The sequence below is a fragment of the Leptopilina boulardi genome, unplaced genomic scaffold, assembly GCF_019393585.1.
Source record: "Leptopilina boulardi isolate dan_hultmark-lab unplaced genomic scaffold, ZJU_Lbou_2.1 LbouV2_316, whole genome shotgun sequence".
NCBI lineage: Eukaryota > Metazoa > Arthropoda > Insecta > Hymenoptera > Figitidae > Leptopilina > Leptopilina boulardi.
Window position 1 is genome coordinate 2,631,279 of NW_026137881.1, and position 21,077 is coordinate 2,652,355.

General features: G+C 25.2%; 1 protein-coding gene across 3 annotated transcripts in view; it reads right to left on the bottom strand.

The window, feature by feature from the left end:
- Nucleotides 1-20,920, bottom strand: part of LOC127283944 (uncharacterized) — a 72,964-nt gene extending 52,044 nt beyond the window's left edge. For 2 of the 3 annotated variants that reach the window (XM_051309133.1, XM_051309132.1), the window contains exon 1: nucleotides 20,572-20,919. The gene's annotated coding sequence lies outside the window, so the exon portion shown is untranslated. Of the gene's footprint in view, nucleotides 1-20,571 lie in introns of all 3 variants that reach the window. The other variant, XM_051309134.1, reaches the window with a different exon arrangement.
- Nucleotides 20,921-21,077: the final 157 nt, after the last annotated feature.

The following is a 21,077-nucleotide window of genomic DNA, read 5'->3' on the forward strand; positions in this document are numbered from 1 at the left end:
AATATATGCGAATGCAGAAAAGATCTTTTCTAATTCACACGCGCACATATATTTAACATGTACGTCAGAATAAATTCTATTTCAATTGTTTTATACATTTAAAACAAACAAAATAAAAAGAAAAATCCAAAAATGGAGAGAAAATAAGAGGGCTATATATAATTGTCATCGTTAAATCTCAAATATATATATATAATCCCATAATTGTTTATTCATGATTCACGAATTTAAGAAAATTCATTGTCTAAATTATATACACGAATTAAAAGTGCTTGAAAACTGTGTATATATAACTCACGTATTTTAATCGTTTGATAATAATTAGAGAAGTAATTAACTTGAAAATAATGCAATTATAATACGAGGTATTTGAGCGCGCAAAATATTTAAAGTCAACTGGCGCTATTATATAAAAAAAAGAATTTTAAAGAAATGGGAAAACGAGACGCGATTTAAAAAAAAAGACAGCGCATATTTCTCTTTCACAGAATAATGATAGAAAAAAAATTTTGATCTCACACTTCAAGGGGGAAATTAAATTTCAATTCTATTATTTCTTTTCTGGTATTATTAATTTCTATAACATTCTTTTTTCTTTGTGGCTTCATTAGCGAATTTTATCGCTTGTTATTGAAAGTTAAACTATTTCCTTATTTTGTTTGTTTTTTTTTTAATTTTACAAAGTGAATTATTTTATTATATTTTATTCAAGGTGCGTTTATTTGTAATATTTTTTTAAAGAAGCATATCAATTTAGTTTTTTTTTTGTAATAGTTTCTTACTTTTCCTCTAAATATATATTAATTAAAAGCTTTTTATAGGAAAACTAAATTAAAATTTTAAAAAATAAATTACTTCTATCTGACAATTTTATTTTTCGAAAAAAAAAATTCTTCTATACGCTTTGTGGGAGAATATTCTTGATTTGAGAGAATAAAGTATATATTGTATAGCACACAGTACACGCATATAAAATGAAAATGAATAATAGGTTTGAAACGCCTAATATTTCAAGAGTGAAAACCGTATTTCTCTGAATGACCAGATACTTTTTTGCTCATCAAAAGATAATCAGTTTTTTTTTGCGTATATATGAAACTTTCACAATCACGATCGAATTATAATGGTTCATTGTCTCTCTACACGAGTGACGTTCTACTCTAATAATCTCATGGTTTTTGTATTAGACGTTACTTATACAATTGTCGACACAAAAGTATCTTAATTTATATATATATATATATAGTGAATTTAAAAAAAAATAATAAAAAAAGGTGTGTGTACATAATTCTCAAATTCTACATAAAGTACCTATTAAAACCTATTACCTATTAAAAAAAGTTTATAATTTAAAAATATTCCTGGCTTTCTATATTTATTTTAATTTTATTTACAATCAAAATTTTTGAAGTTTAATCTTAAAATAACACAGGACCACAAAAAAAATCGAACTTTTTCCAAAGCAAACCGAAATATGATTTTCTGACGTATTTTGATACGCTGAACACGAATCTGAAGAACCTCTAGAACCCAATCCCACAAGAATTTTATGTTACTTGTTTGATTAGATGTTTTTTGAGGTTAGAAAAAAATACTGACATGATGGAGCATATCGGACTTCAAATTCGTGTTCAGCGCATCAAAATACGTCAGAAAATCATATTCCGGTTTGCCTTGGAAAAGATTTGTTTATTTTATGGTTCTGTGTAATTAAACATTTTTTCTTAAATTAAAAAATATTCTTATAAGGAAATATAAGCTCAAAATATAGAGCCCGTTTTCACCGTATGGATAAATTTAATCTTCCGAGAGGTAAAAGAGAGTAGATATATATTCTGTGTCTGCGCAGAATATTTGTATACAGCTTCTGCGCAGACGCAGAATATATCTACTGCTTTTAAACTCTCAGATGATTAAATTTATCCACACGGTGAAAACGGACTCATACTTGATTAAAGAATTTGTTTCAGGACACATAAATATTTTCCGCACAATATGGATCTGTTGGAACTTTTTTTTAATAAATATAAGTACATTTTATAATGAGTCGAATTTTCATATCGAATAATTTCTATTTAACCCATTAAGCCCCAAATATGCACTGAAATTTTAGTCTAACTTCAAGGAATGATATTTTACAGAAATAAAATCCCAATTTTTCGGAAAACCTATATTAGTATTTGAGTGTACTCTTTCCGAAAATTCTATCAAAAGAAGGCTTCAAAAATGTTAAATAATGTTGATTAATGTTTATTTGCAAAATGACGCGATTTTTTTTAATGATTTTTCAATAAATTTACAAATATTTCGAAAGGAAAACAATTTTTCCGACAGCCATCAAGTAGTATATAAATCGTGCACTCGATTATTAAACGTCAAACAAAAAATATTCCCCCTCTCCTCTTGACTTTTATTTTTTAAAATGGCGTCGAAAAGTTCAAAAAATTATAAAAAATAATTTAAATGTGCCAAATTTAAAGTGTGTCCAAATTAGCTGAAAAAGCTTACTCGGGGGTTTTCGCAGTCGCTAATTACGAATTTGATGTCAGAATTTGAAAAATCAAAATGGCGGATCCAATGTGGTGACCAAAAATTTTTAAAGTCAACGAATTTAGCTAAAAAAGCTTACTCGGGGGATTTCAGGGTCGCTGAATACAATTTTGAAGTCAGAATTTTTATTTAACAGAAATCCAACTTACCTGAATTTTGAAGTGAGAAAATTCCTATTTCACCTAAACTCCATTTGACCGAATTGTCATTTGAAAGAACTGTAAAAACGTCGAATTTTCATTTGATAGAACTTTCACACATTCAATTAGAAAGCATTTCAGCGGAAGTTTTAAAATCCATTTTAAAACTTCCGCTGAAATTTGTAGGCCAAAGTGTATGATCAGATATGCGATAATTCTATTAAAAAACAATTCACACAAATAAAAGTTCGGTCAAATGAAGTTTCGGTGAAATAGAAATTCACTCACTTTAAAATTCAGCTAAGTAGAAATTCTGTTAAATAAAAATTAGTTCGATTTACAATTTTTCTTTAATATAATAAAAGTTTTGTTAAATATAAATTATGATATAAATGGAAGTTAATGGACCTATACACTGAGAAAAAAACGATGCCAAAATAGCGCCATCCACTCATGTGGGTTCAGCTTTGCTTAAGAACGCTGAAACGACTGTGGGAACACTGCAGTTTTTGCATGAGTTTTCTGCTATAACTACCGTGTCACATGTCCCGTTCGTTGTGTTCCTCTCAGACGCGCTTGCGTATATTTATTAATTGTGTCGTTTTTTTCATTATTTTAATATTTTAATGTTTATTGTGAATAATAATTAGTGAAAAATGGATGAATTTGTTAAAAATATTTTATATAACTGGAAACTGGACCAATTCATTGACAGATTTGAAAGTAAGTATGCCGAATGGACAATCCTAACCTATAATATATTGTAAAATGTCTTTGCAATTGATTATTAGGTCATTTTTTTTACGAAAACTACGTGCGTATATTAATTTTTTTTATTTATTTATTCATTATTTTATTATTATTATTTTTTTTAAATTTATTTTATTAATTAAATTAATTTCTATATTTGTCATTTGACTTAATTTTTTTGTGCATAAATATATATTAATAAGTTATATTATTATGAAATAAATTATAATTATTATAAAAACATTTGTTATTACTATATAGTAATTAACTATAAGATGTTTAAGAAATGTATTTTAATAGAATTAAAAATTAATTTTTAAGTTTGTACAGCACTGCCAAAAACTGCTGTGTATTCCAATGCAGAAACTGCAGTGTTCCAATGTAAAAACAGCCGTTTTCTGTTTGCAGTGTCACTAATGCAGAAACTGCATGACTTTACCGCTGAAACGGCGTGCTTTTTTTCTCAGTGTATGTTATATTATAACTATATTAAAATTAAAAACGCTTTTATCCTTAAGGAAGAATCAGACGGAAAATTCAAATAAAAAGTTAGTTCTTCACGTTTTCTTATATTTAAGTAAAAAAAATAATAATTTTTAATTAAAAACAGTTTTTCAATAAAAGTGTAAACAATTTTATTTTTAACACTCAGGATCATTTAAAGTTGCATTCAGATGAATATAAAATTATAGAATTTTTCCTTTTAAACATTATTTCTTTAAAAATCGTTTATCATAAACGTTGCGTACTTCAGCTTCGTTAGTACTTAATATTATAGTTAAATCATTACCTATAATGTTAGAAAATTATACAAGTTTTGTTAAAATTATTTAATGGATCGAAAAGTTAAAAATTAAATTGTTTACATTTTGCATTAAAACGCTTTTATATAAAGTCTATCTAAATTCTTTTATTTCAATATTTATAAATATGAAGTTGGACTAACTTTTATTTTGATTATTTGTCTGATCCAAGTGTATTCGCAACTTTATTTACAAAATCTCGGAAATATTTTTATATATACAATTAGTTTGTGCAAATTTTTTGGAAGTGAACAATTTCATTTTGTTTCTTATCAATATATGAATATGTCGGCATTTTTCGAACGGGGTCGATGGTAATAGAAGACTCGTTAACATACTTTTCTCCTCTGCAACTATTTTATATGCACGTGTTTCCCCTTGACTTCATCTGGGTAAACTCGCTCGATAAAAACATATATACATATATATGTATACATATATACAAAGCTTGGGTCCAAATATTTTCAGTTTCTCGCACCATTTACTCGTCATTTTCAATCAGTATCTTTTGTTTGTTTTTTTTTTATCAAATATTTCCGTATATGCGCAGCTTCCATATGTATAGGTATATATTCAGTGAAAAAAAGAATTATATTTGTCAAGGAGCGAAACAAATATTTATTTAAAATTTTTATTACAAATAAATAATTATTTAAACTAAAATAAATATTATATTACTAATATTTTTTTATATTTAAAACTTCTGATTTCTATTCTATTACTAATATTTAATTTAATATTACTAGATACAAAATTATTACTATTTTCTTTTTATTTTTTTATTTAATAATCCAAATTATTTAACTATTTTTTTATTTCATTAGGTATATATTTAAAAAATTTGAATTTGAACCTCTGAGGCACGATTTTTTAATGCAATGGAAAACAATAGGTACTTTTCATCTTACAATGGAAAATTCTTTTTTTTTCATTATTATTAGAAAATTTATGATCCAAAGAAACAAAAAGTTAAGTGGACCCCTATAACAAACTACCGCAAGTTTCACTTGATTCTGTAGAACCGTTTTTGCATGATGTGCGTGAATAAAATATTGCAACATATACAAACAGACAGTTCCAATTTCAATTAATTTAAAAAATTAATTAAAAAAACAATGATTTTAATTAAATATATTGAAAATATAGAAATATAAAAAAAGAGCGCGCGTAAATAAAAATTTTCAAATTTCAAACAGAAATCTGATTTTATTTAAAAAGATATAGATAAATATTGAACTATTATATCAAAATATGAGATAAAAATAAACAAATAGAGCTACACTATTTATATATATATATACGAGAACATATGTATTTTATGTATATATATGGTCTGAATCTATCTCTTGGAGTGCTTATTAAAATAAAAATTTTAGTGTACACAAAAAAAGTTTTCGTGATATCTAAAGCAGATGGGGATAAAAAGGGCTTTTATATATCCTATATAATAAATCTCTAATCGATAAACTCTCGAAGTTTTGTCACAGTAACCTGTATCCCATTGGTCGAAGTGTTATTCGTCATCTTCGTCTTTCTCCGTCTTACAAGCACGATTATCAGACACGTTTAGCCCGTATATACGAATATACACTCACATATGAATAAAAGCATTGTATGCGTTAGTTTCTTTCTTCATGCAAGCATGTTATGTATATATAATACATTCAGTCCGAATAAAGTTCTACTGATGCACAAATATATTAGAAAATTTGTACAGCATCATAATCTTATAATTGTTTTTAAATAAGTTCTACTAAAAATAATGATTAATTAATTTTAATTAATAATGAAAATGTATTTTTTCAATTATTTCAAGTTTTAATTATATACTTACAAGTAAAATAAACGTTATAAAAATGATTCATAGTACCCAATAGTAAGAACCCTACGACCGTCTTTCGATTACTTTCAACTTACTATCATTTTTATTGAATGATAATTTAAGGTTATATTATTTATTATAAATAGTAGAAAATTTGGACCAGTATCATTTTAACACGAAACTTAAAATTAAGATTTTTATATTGTGTTACCAGGAATATTGTTATTTTGTGCATGTGCTGAAATCAAATAGTTAGTCTAATAATTAATAAATTACTTTAGTGAGGTTCACAACGATTTCTAATCAACGATTTAGAAGAACAAATATTTTTCTATTTAAATGTTTACATATTCTTGCATAAAAACTATTTTACTTAATTTTTCGATCAATAATTTGTAAAAGAGAAAATTATAAACAAAATATTTTATTGTTTTTGTCAAGAAAATATTTAAAATCTCACCTCAATGTTTTTTGATATATACTCTTTTTTATTTATAAAATTATGACTGTCATATATATTTATTAAGGAACAAGAATAACATTATAAGGGTAGGCCTTAAAAAAAGCAGCAAATAGAATAATATGATTAATTAAAATCAATTTTTGTCGGGAAAGCATCTTCTGTTTTTTTTGTGATTTCACATATAAATATATTCTGCGCAGATTTTGACAACTCAAAAATAGTAAAAGGTTTTGTTATAATGTGCCAGAGTATATTAATAATTTTTTAAAAAAATTGTATTTTTGGGATTAAAATATTTTAAATAGTTAATATATGGTAATATATTAAGGTTTAATAAAATAATTTTTGTATTACAAAAACATCATACAAAATAATTTCTCAAAGTTCAAGGAGATTTTACCATTAAATAAGACATTTTTATTTTTTAATATCTTCGAATTGATTGCTACATATGAGGCAAAATTCCTGAAATGTCCGAACAAAAAATTAAAAGTTCTCGAATTTAATCCATACTTTTCTTAAATGTTTTTATTGTTGGTGAAAGTCTAAAAATCAATTATTATTGAATTTAATAAAATAGTTTTTGAATTACAACGTTTTTAATTTTTGAATTTTGAAAAAACAATTTTTTTTTTCAATGTACAATATTTATAAGTAGAATGCATAAAAGTTAACATATATATAATGATTTTTAAAGCTTTTTTGACGGGCTACACGCTGTTAATAAAATTTTTTGTTTTAAATAACATTTGACCTTGAAATTCAAGGTCAAAATGTTAATGTACGTTTATCTCAAAATCGGATTTTTAAAAATTTTTTTTAACTAACTCAATGGAAAGCTTGACTAATTTCCTACAAAACATGTAATTTTCAGAGTGGGATCTTTTAAAGTTTTTGAGATATTAATTAATTAATGTTTATAACAAATGAAATATTTTACAAACGAATAAAGTTACCGTAATTCTGAAGTTAGCAATTGAAACTTAACGTAATTCCGCATCCAACGAGCCCTATATGAAGTATTTTGGATAAGTAGACTGGTAGTTAACAATTGCAATGTTAACTAATTGTTTATTAACAATCTACTTATCCAAAATACTTCATACAGGGCTCGTTGGATGCGGAATTACGTTAAGTTTCAATTGCTAACTTCAGAATTACGGTAACTGTATTCGTTTGTAAAATATTTCATTTGTTATAAACATTAATTAATTAATTAATTAATATCTCAAAAACTTTAAAAGATCCCACTCTGGAAATTACATGTTTTGTAGGAAATTAGTCAAGCTTTCCATTGAGATAGTTAAAAATAATTTTAAAAAATCGGATTTTGAGATAAACGTAAATTAACATTTTGACCTTGAATTTCAAGGTCAAATCTTATTTAAAAAAAAAAATTTTATTAACAGCGTGTAGCCCGTCAAAAAAGCTTTAAAAATCATTATATATATGTTAACTTTTATGCATTCTACTTATAAATATTGTACATTGAAAAAATTTTTTTTTTCAAAAGTCAAACATTAAAAACGTTGTAATTCAAAAACTATTTTATTAAATTCAATAATATTTTAGAAAAGTATGGATTAAATTCGAGAACGTTTAATTTTTTGTTTGGACATTTCAGGAATTTTGCCTCATATTTACAATTATTTTCACATTCTTAATAATTTAAATTCATTATATTTTCTAATGAATTATGTAAACTACAAATTTTCTTTTTACAGTTTAATTATATTTTTTATAAAGAATAATATAGTAATATAACCTGAAATTATAATTAATCAAAAATTGAAAGTTAAATAAAAGTTAAATTGAAAGTTAAATTGAAAGTTCTCAAAGGGCAATCGTAGGGTTCTTGTTATTCTTCTCACTATTAACCATTAAAACTAATTTTTGAGAAAAACAAGCGTCACCAAAAACATCAGGACCTAACCAGAATTCTGCATTTTTCCATATCAGAAACTTACCAAATTTTAGTTTTCGATAAGGAAACTTAGGGAAACTTCTCCACGGGCTCTTTTTTAAATTTTCTATGATTGTCAAGAAATGGTTAGACTGACAATTATGTGTACTTAGTGTAATAAAAGTGCAGTTACAAAGTATTTTGCTGATATTAACAAAAATTTAAATTAATTATGCAACAACTTTATATATTTTTAGAAAAATTTAATAACTCGCTTTCTTTTTGACTAAGTACTAAACACCAACGAAAAAGGCGCGCGCTTTGCGCGCGCAGTCTTTGTCTAGTATATATATAAAAATAGAACGCGGAACGTTTAACAGAAAGTACCAATCTCTGCAAGAGACAAATAAAGTTCAAAAATTTCATTTCCTAATTTTTGTTTTAAAACGTCTTTTTATACTAAAATTTTAAACTGCAAATTATAAATCTATAGTTTTAAATTTACTATACAATAATTGTCGATAATAAAATAGGTTCTCAAGTGCGAAAATCTACACGACCCAATACTGGCCCAGTATTGGCAAAGCTGGCACCGAGCCTTGGCAGACAATATTGGGCCGACTCTTGTGGTGTTAACCGCGGTTAGACGTCGGCAGCCAAGTATCAGACGCCATTACTGGGCCAATCTTGGCTGCCATTAGTGGTCCAGTATTGTCAAAGTTTAAAAAGTTATAATTATTATTTAATTAACTAATTAATTCATTATAAATTTATAATATAAGTCTCGACAGAAAGCGCAATTGTTTAAACATTTGAAAATTTGTAACGCTCGCGTGAACCGAACTCGCAACCTAATGCATCGAACTCTAACACGCTAACCACTACCCTATACGCGGATATGGGAATCTCAACACAAAAATGTTTTGATAAGCTGCATTTGAGAAACATTTTAGCCGTTAATACGCCATTACTGGGCCAAGATTCGTTCCAATTTTGGCAAAAATGACTTGTCAAAATAAATTCAACATTTTTGCCGTCAATGGGCCAATAATGACCCAGTAATGGGACAGAGTTGGTCTCAATTATGAAAAATTAGAATTACTAAGTATTGGTGCCAATATTGGCCCAGTAATGTGATGGAGTACGGCCCAATTATGGTAAATCAAAATTACCAAGTATTGGTGCCTATATTGGCCCAGTAATGTGACGAAGTTCGGCCCAATAATGGCAAATTAGAGTAACCGAAAATCGGTGCCAATATTGGCCCAATATTGGTCCGTATTGGCAGTCTTGGCATTTCGCACTTGGGATAATTATATCAGTTTTTGTTTATTTAAAAAAAAAATTGTCTCAAAACATAAGATATTAAAATAAAATATTTTATCAGAATACATAAACGCACAAGTAATTGTTACTTTTTCATAAAAATGGACGTAATTTACATATCAATAAATATAGATAATTGTAGATAGTAGTTTACTGAGCAATTAATGCGCTTTTAGTGAATATGGTCGCACATAAAGAAGGCTTTAAAATGAACCTTAGAGGATATTTAACGTATTTGAATCATTCACGTAGGTTGAATAGACGGAGTCTAAGGACAGGTAAACCGGTAAGGAAAATGTCACGATCGTATGTCTATCAGTGCAACTAACACACACCCATACACACACACACAATCATTTTCACCGCAGAAAACTTATAAGATTCCATTTATGTCGCTGTAGGCTGAATCTCTTATTCAAAGATTTCTAAACAAGATTCAAAACATAATATATATCAAGCCTGGTTTTATAGAAACTATAAAAATTAGTTCACTAAGAATATATATATATATTCGCATGAAAATCTAATAATGTTTTTAAAATCTTATCCGTCATATCGCATTCGCCATTTTGAATTTTGAAAATCTGAGATCAGATTCGTAATCAGCGACCCCAAAAACTTTTCAAACCCAAATCCACAAGAATTTTAAGTTACTTGTTTGACTGTAAATGGTAAATGGGGACACAGTTTGTTATTATTAACCAAATTGAGAAAAATCAAAAATTCAAATGAATTTCTGTTATGGGAGTCATAAGGAATAAGAGAAAATTTTTGTATGATTTTGAAGTCTGTTTTTTAGAAATGCGAAACAAAATACTGAAATAAAAAAAAATAAAAAAAATTCAATTCGTTCAACTATTATATGTCTACTACAAATTTTTTTCAAGTTTTTTCATCCCTTAATACAGTAATATATACTTTAGGAAACTTTTTTCTTAAACCTTTCTTAGTAACTATATGTTGTCCCCATTTACCCCAAATTTTATGAAATTTTCTAAATCTTGAGGTATGTAAAAAAACAACTTAAAAAAAATAAACCCGCAAATATTACATTTTAAAGGAATAGAAACTTACGTAATTTGTAAAAAAAATAGGGATTTTGTCACCATTTACCCAAACTGACCATAATCCTATTCCACGGTGCGGCAGAAGGAGGTTTAAATAAAAATGAATTGGCACTTAAAAATTCTTTTTGATTATGGTTCTAAGATGAATAAAAAACTTTTCTCAATAGGTTTTAAAATCAGCTTACGTGCCCAATTTAAAACAAATTGAAATTTAAATATTTAAAAATAGTGTTTTATGAGGAACCAGAATTTATTTAATGTATACTTATATGCGTATAGATAATGGATGTTTTAGATTTGGGTTCATACAAATTTATTAACAATGAAGTTATTTTCTTGTTTCGTTTTTATATTTATGCATTAAGAGTGTCGAACGGTATCTGAAATTCTTTGTCAAGAAGAGAGCTTTAATTATCGCTCTCAACGTGAAATAGTATTGATTTTAAAATACTTTTTTCTCGAAACACGAACACTTTTAACAAAATCAGCCAAAATCCTCATCTTATAAATTTCCTAAATTTAAAAGACTACGAATCCATAGAAAAACATGGTTGCAAAACAAAAAGTAGAAAAGTAATCTTTGTGCGCCCTGCATGCTGCTGCCATCTGACGGCGACAGGAGGTAATGTACCTGTCATTATATTACTTTTCGTTTTGCAATCGTGTTTTTTGTATGGATTCGTATAATCTTTAGGATTTAGGAAATTTATATAAGATAAGGATCTCTAGCTGCTTTTGTAAAAAGTGTCCGTCTTTCGAGAAAAAGTATTTTAAAGTCAATGTTTATCATTTTCACGTTTAGTGCCGTTTTTATAGAGCGATAATTAAAGGTCTCTTCTTGCCAAAAAATTTCGACTCTCTTAAATAAATTTTGTCACTCTTAAAATCGTTCTTTTAACATTATAATTTAATTTTTTTAAATTGGACACAAACACTACAGCAATATAATTATTTATATATGTAAAATTGAAAATAAGTAATTATTTTATCATTTATTACAGTATTTATTAGATTAAATAAATTCTGATTCCCCATAAAACACTGTTTTTATATAAAAACTCAATTTTATTTAAATCGGGCACGTAAACTGATTTTAAAAACTATTGAGAAATGTTTGTTATTCATCTAAGAATCATAATCAAAAAGAATTTTTAAGTGCCAATTCATTTTTATTTAAACCACCTTCTGGCGCACCGTGATTCTGATCTTAAAATATACCAAATTTCGAACTTCAAAAATATAACACAAAATATTCAATTTTCGGAGAAGCCGAAAATTTTTTTATAAAAAAAAAAAATAAATTATTGCGCATCTCTATCAAATTATATAAATTAATAATAAATCTCACAATAAAAGGAAGACATTAAACAAAAAACGACCCAATTCCTATATTGACTAAGCTACACACTCTCGAATTATATGAAACAAGTGTTTTTGAAAACATTGAAATAATACCTACAAATGTTTCAGGATTTTAAATGAAAGAAGAGGTGAGTATTTTAACGTCAAATAATAACATTGCACATACATATACGTGCACGAATTTCACAACTTTTGACAACAAAGAGCTGGTTTTAACACCTGTCAGGAAATCGAAACGGTTCATGGTTCGAAGCTTCTAGTTGACCCGAAATAAATATATTATAAATTTACATTGTACGTTTATACATGTATATATATATATATATATATATATATATATATATAATTCAAAGGAATAATAATAATTACGAAAAGACTACACACGCAACATTTAACAATATATAAAAAAAAATAAAACAAAATAGATCAGACTATTTGCTGCGAGAGCAACAGTGCGTAAATGCACCTTTTTTTTATCGAAATTTATACATTTTATCTCTCGACAGCTGCTACAATTTCTGTATTATATTTATGACACAATTTAAGCTCAAAGGAAACTGAATTAATTTTAATTTTGAAATTGCTCATAAATTGCAAATTTCTTTAATTATCTATTTTTTGCATTCTCAGAATAGGTGTGAATAATTTAATTAATTTTTAATGTTTTTTTTTTTTTACTTGAGAATAAATGAGATAATATTTTACATTAAACACAATTATTATGTAAAGGATGCATTATACATGTATAAATTATTTAATAATTTGTTTCAATTTAAACATTTTATGTAGGTCAAAATTTTCAAATTTTCTTAAATTTCAATTAAAAAATAATTGATTGAAAAAAACTAAATGTAAAGTAAAAATTTGGTTAAATTATAAAAATAAAGAGAAATTAAGTTTAAAAAATCAGATACTTAAAAAAATCGGTATTAATTTTTTAAAATTCTAGATCCTACAATAAAAAATATATAAATTAATAATTAATAATAAATTAAAATTTTACAGATGTTTTTTTGTATATTTTTTATTTCTTTTTTTATTGCTTTCTTTTTTCTGTTAACACACGCGTCAGTCCATATTTATGTATAATATAATCCTTTAAAGGTTAATTTTATATATATAGAAAATTTCTTGTGAAAAATATAGAGGGAAATTAGGCAATTACTATTGGAAAGTGGTATCGAAATTGAATCTCTTTGACACTAAGACTATATATTTAAATGGAAGAGAAATTACGAAATGAAATTTAAGAGGCAAGATAGAGACGAAAGGATTACTAATTGATTGCCAATAGGTTTCTTTACTAGAGCACTAGATAAACTTCAATTTTTTATTTATTTATTATTATTATTATTATTATTATTTTTACAATAATAATAAAATATTATTATTTTATTATTATTTATTTAATATACTTTTCAGAAAAACATGAATTTTTTACTTAATTCTTAATACCTAAATAATTTTCTTTTTAAACAATTTACTATACATTCGGAAAAATTTTAAAATATAACAATTTGAAAAATTAATTTTAATTTAAATGTTAATTTAATTTTCGTAGTTAATATTAAAAATTGAAAATAGTTACGTATAATAACAATTATTGTTAAAATATGTTACGATTATTATGTAATAAAAATAAAATAGATCTAAATTATTATATCTTTTACAAATTTCTTTCAATTGGAATATTACTATTCACTATAACAACACAATTTTCTCAAATACTTCCAAGACATAAATTTTCGTTGAACTTAATTTCACCGTAAACTTGCGTCTCTAAAATAAATGATTTCAAATATATGTGTATATATATATATATATATAGTGGACAGCATTATTATCTGGTAATAAATTTGACCTTGAATTTTAGAACAATAGAACTACCGATGGGTGTGTACGTTAATGAATATAATAAGCTATATAAAGAATCATATCGAGATCAAGTTTAAAAAAATTACATTTTGATACTCTCTCTCTCTCTCTCTCTCTATCTATCTCTTTCTCGATGTGTTTATAAATATTTATTTATTTATTTATTTATAAATATTTATTTGTAATAAATAATTATTACACGGAGAAAAATGGAAAAACGAATAAAGTAACTTTTACTACTTTAAAAGTAAAACCGGAACTGTCTGAAATTTCTGCGCATTTCTGTCAATTTTAACTCCAGAAATAGTAAAATTAACTATTTCCGAAATAATTTTTACTATTTCAGGAGTAAATTTACTCCGAAGAAAATATTAAAATTTACTCCTGAAGTAATAAAAATTATTTAGGAAATAGTAAATTGTACTATTTCTGAAGTAAAAATTGTGAGAATTACTTTATTTGTTTTTCCATTTTTCTCCGTGTATCTGCGACAATTAAATGGTATTTGTTTCAAATAAAGAAATTATTAGTACAAATACAATTTATTTAATTCAAATAAAAATTATTTGCTAATTATTCATAATACATAGTAAAGTAATTAATTATTATTTGAATCAAATAAATTTTTTTCAGTGTACTAATCCCCGTGCAGAAATTGCCACTTTTTATCCCGATTACCGACCTAACTAATGAAAATACATTTATAGCATTTTATGGGATTTTTTACTCTCTAAATCTGAATTAGTGAAAATGTTTACTAATTTGAATTAGTAAACTCACTTTTTGCTTATGAATTAGTAAAATATTACTAATTCGTAAGCAAAAAGTTAGTCACTAATTTAAATTAGTAAACATTTTTATACTAATTCAGATGTAGAGAGTAAACGAAACAAATTTTCAAATAAATTTTTTCAACCTTTTAATTCATTTTCATTTTATAAGTTGTTTTTTAAAATGCAGATTCATAAAATAAAATAATATTAATTAATTTTATTGTTTTATTTATCAATTAGAGATAAATAATTATAATTTATTGAAAATTACAATTACTATATAAGATCGGGCAAATTACCATGGCCCTGGTCGGGTTCCCTGTTTCATTTTGATCGGGCCCAGATCAGGTTGCCAGATCTGGCCCCAGCCGTGCCTGATGGTTTGGGCCAGACCAGGGCCCGGTCAAAATTTCTGCACGGGATCAAATGTCATTAGTTAAATCAAATAAAAATTCTGACCTCCATGAAGTCGGCGTCGACGCTCAGCGTCGAAAATTATTTTTCACAGGACCAAGAATATCAAATTATTGTTAAAAAGGTTTTGGGTCCACATAATACCTTGAAAAATATTTCCCAAGGAATTAATTAGACCAAAAATATTTTTAAAAAAATAATTTAACATTTTTGGTCCTGTGAAAAACAAATTTCGGCGCTGAACGTCGGCGCTAACTTCATGAAGGTAAATTCTGTTAAATAAAACTTTGTCTAATTAAAAAAAATAAACTAATCAAACCTAAATTTATTAAAGACATAGAAAATTCAATTAATTAATTAATTTTTATAATCAAAAATAATTTAAATTCAAAGGGATTGAGTGCCTATTATTTTGTATCACTGGCCCTTAAGCACGTTTAAAGAGTGCGTTGAAGTCTGAAGGCTATAGAGAAAAAGAATTCACGATCGACATTAAAGATAACATTGTCACGTTTTATGTTTCGTGTTGTGACACATCACGTTTAAGCAACAATGATTCCTTAACTGTAATTGCTTTTACGTGCCTCTGACAATATTCCTTTCCCTCAAAATTTACTCCGAAAAATTTTCTCTATCCAGGAAATAAGAACTTTGCGTAAAAATTACAAATAACACGGTACGATAAAAGCAAAAACATCAATCAACAGAAAAACAATTTTTAACTATAAATTCTTCGTCTTTAAAAAAGAGTTGAAAAATGTATTTTACTTAAAAACATTTATTAATTGTTAAATTAATTAATAATTATTATTAATTAATAATATTTATAATATACAATAATAATAATAATAATAATAATCAGGGTGTCTAACAACTGCTATAGGAAAAAAATTCCCTGACTTTTCCCTGACCTAAATTACACTAAAAAATTTTTATTTTTATGAAATAAAATTTATTTTAATACAATTAAATCATTTACCTGTCTATTATCCACTAATTTTATATGTATTTGAACTAAATAAATAATGTTTCGTAAAAAATAAAATATTTAAGTGAAATAAATAAACTAATTGGGGACGTATAAATATTCTCAATATTTAATTTAAAAGAATTTTTACGGCGTCAAATCTTAAATTATCAAATACCTATTTCTTTACTAAAATTATAGGTATAAAGCAGATTTTCTAGTACATCGAATTTCAAATTAATACAATTTCAATTTAACGGAATTTATGTCAAGAAAAATTGCATAAAGAAAATTTTTTTTAACAAAATTGTTAATTTTATTAAATTTTGATTTATCAAAATATTTACTTAATAGAATTGTCATTGAATAAATCCACAATTTAACAGAATTTTTATTTAACAAAATTCTTAATTAACAAAGTTTTTATTAAAGAAAATTTTAATACGAACTAATTTTTATTTAACTGAAGTCTTATTTAAGAAAAATTCTACTTAGTTCTTTTTTTTGTCAATTTTTATACACTGAAAGAAATTTCATAGGAAAAAATAACAAAATGCGTATTACATTTTAATATATTCTTTTAGAATTTAGGGAAAAGTGTACTTTTTATTAAAATTCAATATACTTTATATTAAAGTTCCAACTTAAAATCTTTTTTCAAATATTAATAATTATTGTAGAAAGAACGTAAAAAGATTACCAATATTTGAAAATATTATATTAAATTTCTATTATGAACTTTTAAAAACTCATAGAGTTGTTGCATTATATGGAATGTAGCGTTCTAATATTTGTAAAACTTTATACGAAAAATTGAGAATGTCGGAAGAAAAGGGAAAAAAAGCGGAAACTGTCGGACGTTTCCGTTAATTCTCGGGAGGAAGAGGAGTGAGACTAGGAACAACACATTCACACTTACGATACAGGTTAATACACATACTAATGAACACGCACGTTCATTTCGCTTATACATAGACATTACACGATCGCAACGAAACCTACACTTACAATTCTATACGCATAACGATAAATTTCGCTGGGGGTCGGCATATATCGTTTTCTTATATACTAACTACTGAATATTTTTACCACTTGCGAGAAAGAAGTTTACTTATAATAACTTAATAATAAAAAATAGTTTACTAGTGCCAATGGTGTAATTTTATAGAGGTTACGATGGGTTCATTTTTATTATTAATTGTTTATATAGATTTTTCTTTTTTTTCAGATTAAAAATTATGATTGTTATAAAAATTAAATAATTGTAAAGATGACATCAAAAAATAAAAATTAATAAAAATAATAATAAATTTAATAATTAATAATAAATTTATTATTATTAAATAACTTTAATAAAACATTTTTTATAAATTGAAAATAAATTTAAATTAAAAAGAATTTAAAACATTATAAACATTTGAAACACGTGTGTTGACAGTTGATAGGTACGTTCTGCTGGTTAACAACACTTTCGAAGATCGGATCAAGTCGTAGAAGTTCGAGTAGGACACGAAGCCGCAAACAGACAGAACTTCGGTTAAATTCGTAGTCTCTCGGGAAAATCCGTGACTTTTAATATAAAATTTTACAAAATGTGAAATAAGTATACGGATATATGTTATTTTTCTTACTATTTTGTGAAATTATTTATTATAATATTTCGTATTCTGTGAATTCATAAAGAAAATACTAATTTTTAAAATAAATATACTAATTCTTATTTCTTAAAATAATAGTTACTCTTAAATTCATTATATATTTTCATAAAAACTGTAATAGTAATCAACATAGGTGCACTTTTTCCCTAAATTGTAACATTTATATTAAACTCTAATATTAGTTTAATACTTAGTAGTATGAATTTTCTTTCAGTGTAGAAGACATAAATTTCGTTAAATTAAAATTATATTAATTTAAAATTTAAAAAAAGAAATTAGAAAAAAATTATTTATAAAAGTTCTGATAAATAGAAATTCTTTTAAATCGAATTATAGTTAAATGTAAATTGAAAATTTTTGCATATAATATAAAATCCACTTTATATATAGATAATTATTTTGCTAAATAGAAATTCGATAATTTAAGATTCGACGCCGTTAATATTTTTATAAGTTAAATGTGAGTATTAGCATTAAATAATAAATTATTCGTATTAATGAATAATTTACTTTATTTGAAGTTGAACCGATAAAATAAAATTATATCAAATAATACGAAGCTGAAGTATATACACAACGTTTATGATAAACGTTATTTTAAGAGAAATAATTTTTTAAAATGAAAAATTCTATAATTTTTTGCCTAAAAAATACTTTTTTAAAATTTGTTGATTAATAAAAACTACAAGAAATAATTTTTAGGCGAAAAATTATACAATTTTTCATTTAAAAAGAATTATTTCTTTAATAATCATTTATCATAAACGTTGAGTATACTTCAGCTTCATCAAATAATTTTTTATTTATATTAAAAAACCAAATATTTCACTGAAAAAAATTAATTAATTGCTATCCGCAAGTTTAAAAAATTATTTATTAGATTCAATATAAATAGTAGTAAATAATTATTTACTTAATGAATATAAGATATAATCACATGCTTAATAATTGAGTGTGAAGGCCAACTTTTTAATTTGCATTTTCTTTGGGAAAAAAGTAAAAAATTTTTTGAAACTAATAGTTACTTTAATTTATTTATAAAAAATTCCAGAAAATTAAAGAAATTCCCTGACTTTTCTCTGACTGTTCGACACCCTGAATAATAATAATAATAATAATAATAATAAATTAATTAATAAATAAATATTTATCTTAATTATGGTCTCACATAGTATACCTAATTTTTGGTGTAAAAAAAAATTTAAGTATAATTTTACACTAATTGAACTGTTTTATCTTCAATAATTTAATTAATTATTTCAATTTAGAGAAAATTATTTATTTCTTAAATACCTAATTGAGAAAAAAGTGAGAAAAAGAGTGAGGAAAAAAAATTAATAAATAAGAATAGTAATGACAATAAGAAACCTACAATTAGATCCTTAAAAAAAAACAATTTAAGTATTAGTTAATATTTCCGGATAGCTATATATATATATATATACGAAGAGTGAAATAATTTCTTTATTTTTAAATTATCCTAATCGCGGAAAACTGTTTTTTACGGATTTATATTCAACGACGAGACAGATTTAATTGATCGCTCGCGCCTCCACGTCCGGTCAATTCCCTGGCAACAGGGTATGGCAACCTGATCACGTGGTCTTCTACCTCCATATACACACACGAGACATACACTTTTTAAAAGAAAAAAAAAAAAAAGGAAAAAAATAACTGACCAACATCTTTAGCTTTATGTATGTAAACGAATCACTGTTCCACAGCATCAACTTTATTTTTTTGTTAATTTTTTTTTTTTTATTTACAAATTTTTCATTATTCTTATTTAAAAGAGAAAAAAAAATTCATAACTGAAAAATTTGTATTAAAATTTATTATTTATATTTTAATTGACATTACATTTTATTCTATCATTGATAGAAAGTAAAAATTTTGAATTATTTAAATTATAATTTGCTTCTTTAATTTTGTATTTATATATCATATTCTGAAATTGGGTTATCAATTTGATATACTAGAACCCTGATAACAAATCCTATGTATAATAAATATTTCTCAAAATCACTGCTCATATTAAGTAAATCAAAGTATTATTTTAATAAAAAAAAAAAAAATTCTATAAATGAACATTTTTAGTCTGATTTTAATAAACTAGAATTTAATAAAAATGACAATTTTAATAATTCTAGGAAACTTACAATATTTGAAATGTCATCAATCTTAACCTTTTTTTAAAAAGGCAAAGATGACGAAATTGTAATAACTGAAAAAAATAAACAGTTAAACAAATCATAACCTTAAATAATTTCTCTCTATTTATTTATTTTTTTTTGAAGAAATCTTTGTTATTTTTCAACACTCCTTTTTGCAATATTTCTAGAATATTACATTCAATAAAACCAATAGGTAAAGTTTACCATATGACTCTATTTTTTTCTGTTTACATTGCTCAAGAAAGAAAACGATGGAAATGTCGCAACCAAACAGAGAAAACAATTTACAAACTTCAGAGACAAAGTGACTTTGAGAAATAACATTTTCCTTTTTTTTTTTTGATAAATTTTTGCAAGGTGGCTTAAAACCGGATCCGTTTTAAAGGCCATACAGTGTGTGAACAGTCCTTTCTATCTGTCTCTGACAATATTCATCCTTTATCGTCAAAACATTGAACTTTCATTAACAACATCCCTGTCAATATTTAACAATTTATAAATTTTTTAATTTTAATTTTACTTACTTGTGACAATTGTAAATTCAGCATATCTCCGTCAAAAAACAGGGCACAGGTGCACTCATTCGCGAACCGAAACACTAACACAAACAAACACACATACACATACACAGGAAGAGCAAGTTTTTTTTTTTATATATTTACAGAGGACCAAGATCAGGATCAAGAAAACGACAGATTTCTACAAGTAAAAAAATATGATGAAGTCCTTTTTTTAGACACGTTTCATTGAAGAAATATTAATTTTCATTATTAATAATCCTTTTTTTTTTGTTAATTGAACTCAACTTCCCATCATCAATGTTGATGGAACAACTGTGGGTCTCTGGCATGATGGTCTGTTTGACATAATTCATTTGGTGACCCCACGTCAACTGAAGTGCGCACGCGCACAACTCAAGCCCTTGTAAAAATAGAGGGGGCATTTTACCAAGAGTCGATAAGATAGAAATCTTTAACAATTTAAAATTGCGCCTGCATAATGATAATCTCTAAAACACTACTGATTAGAT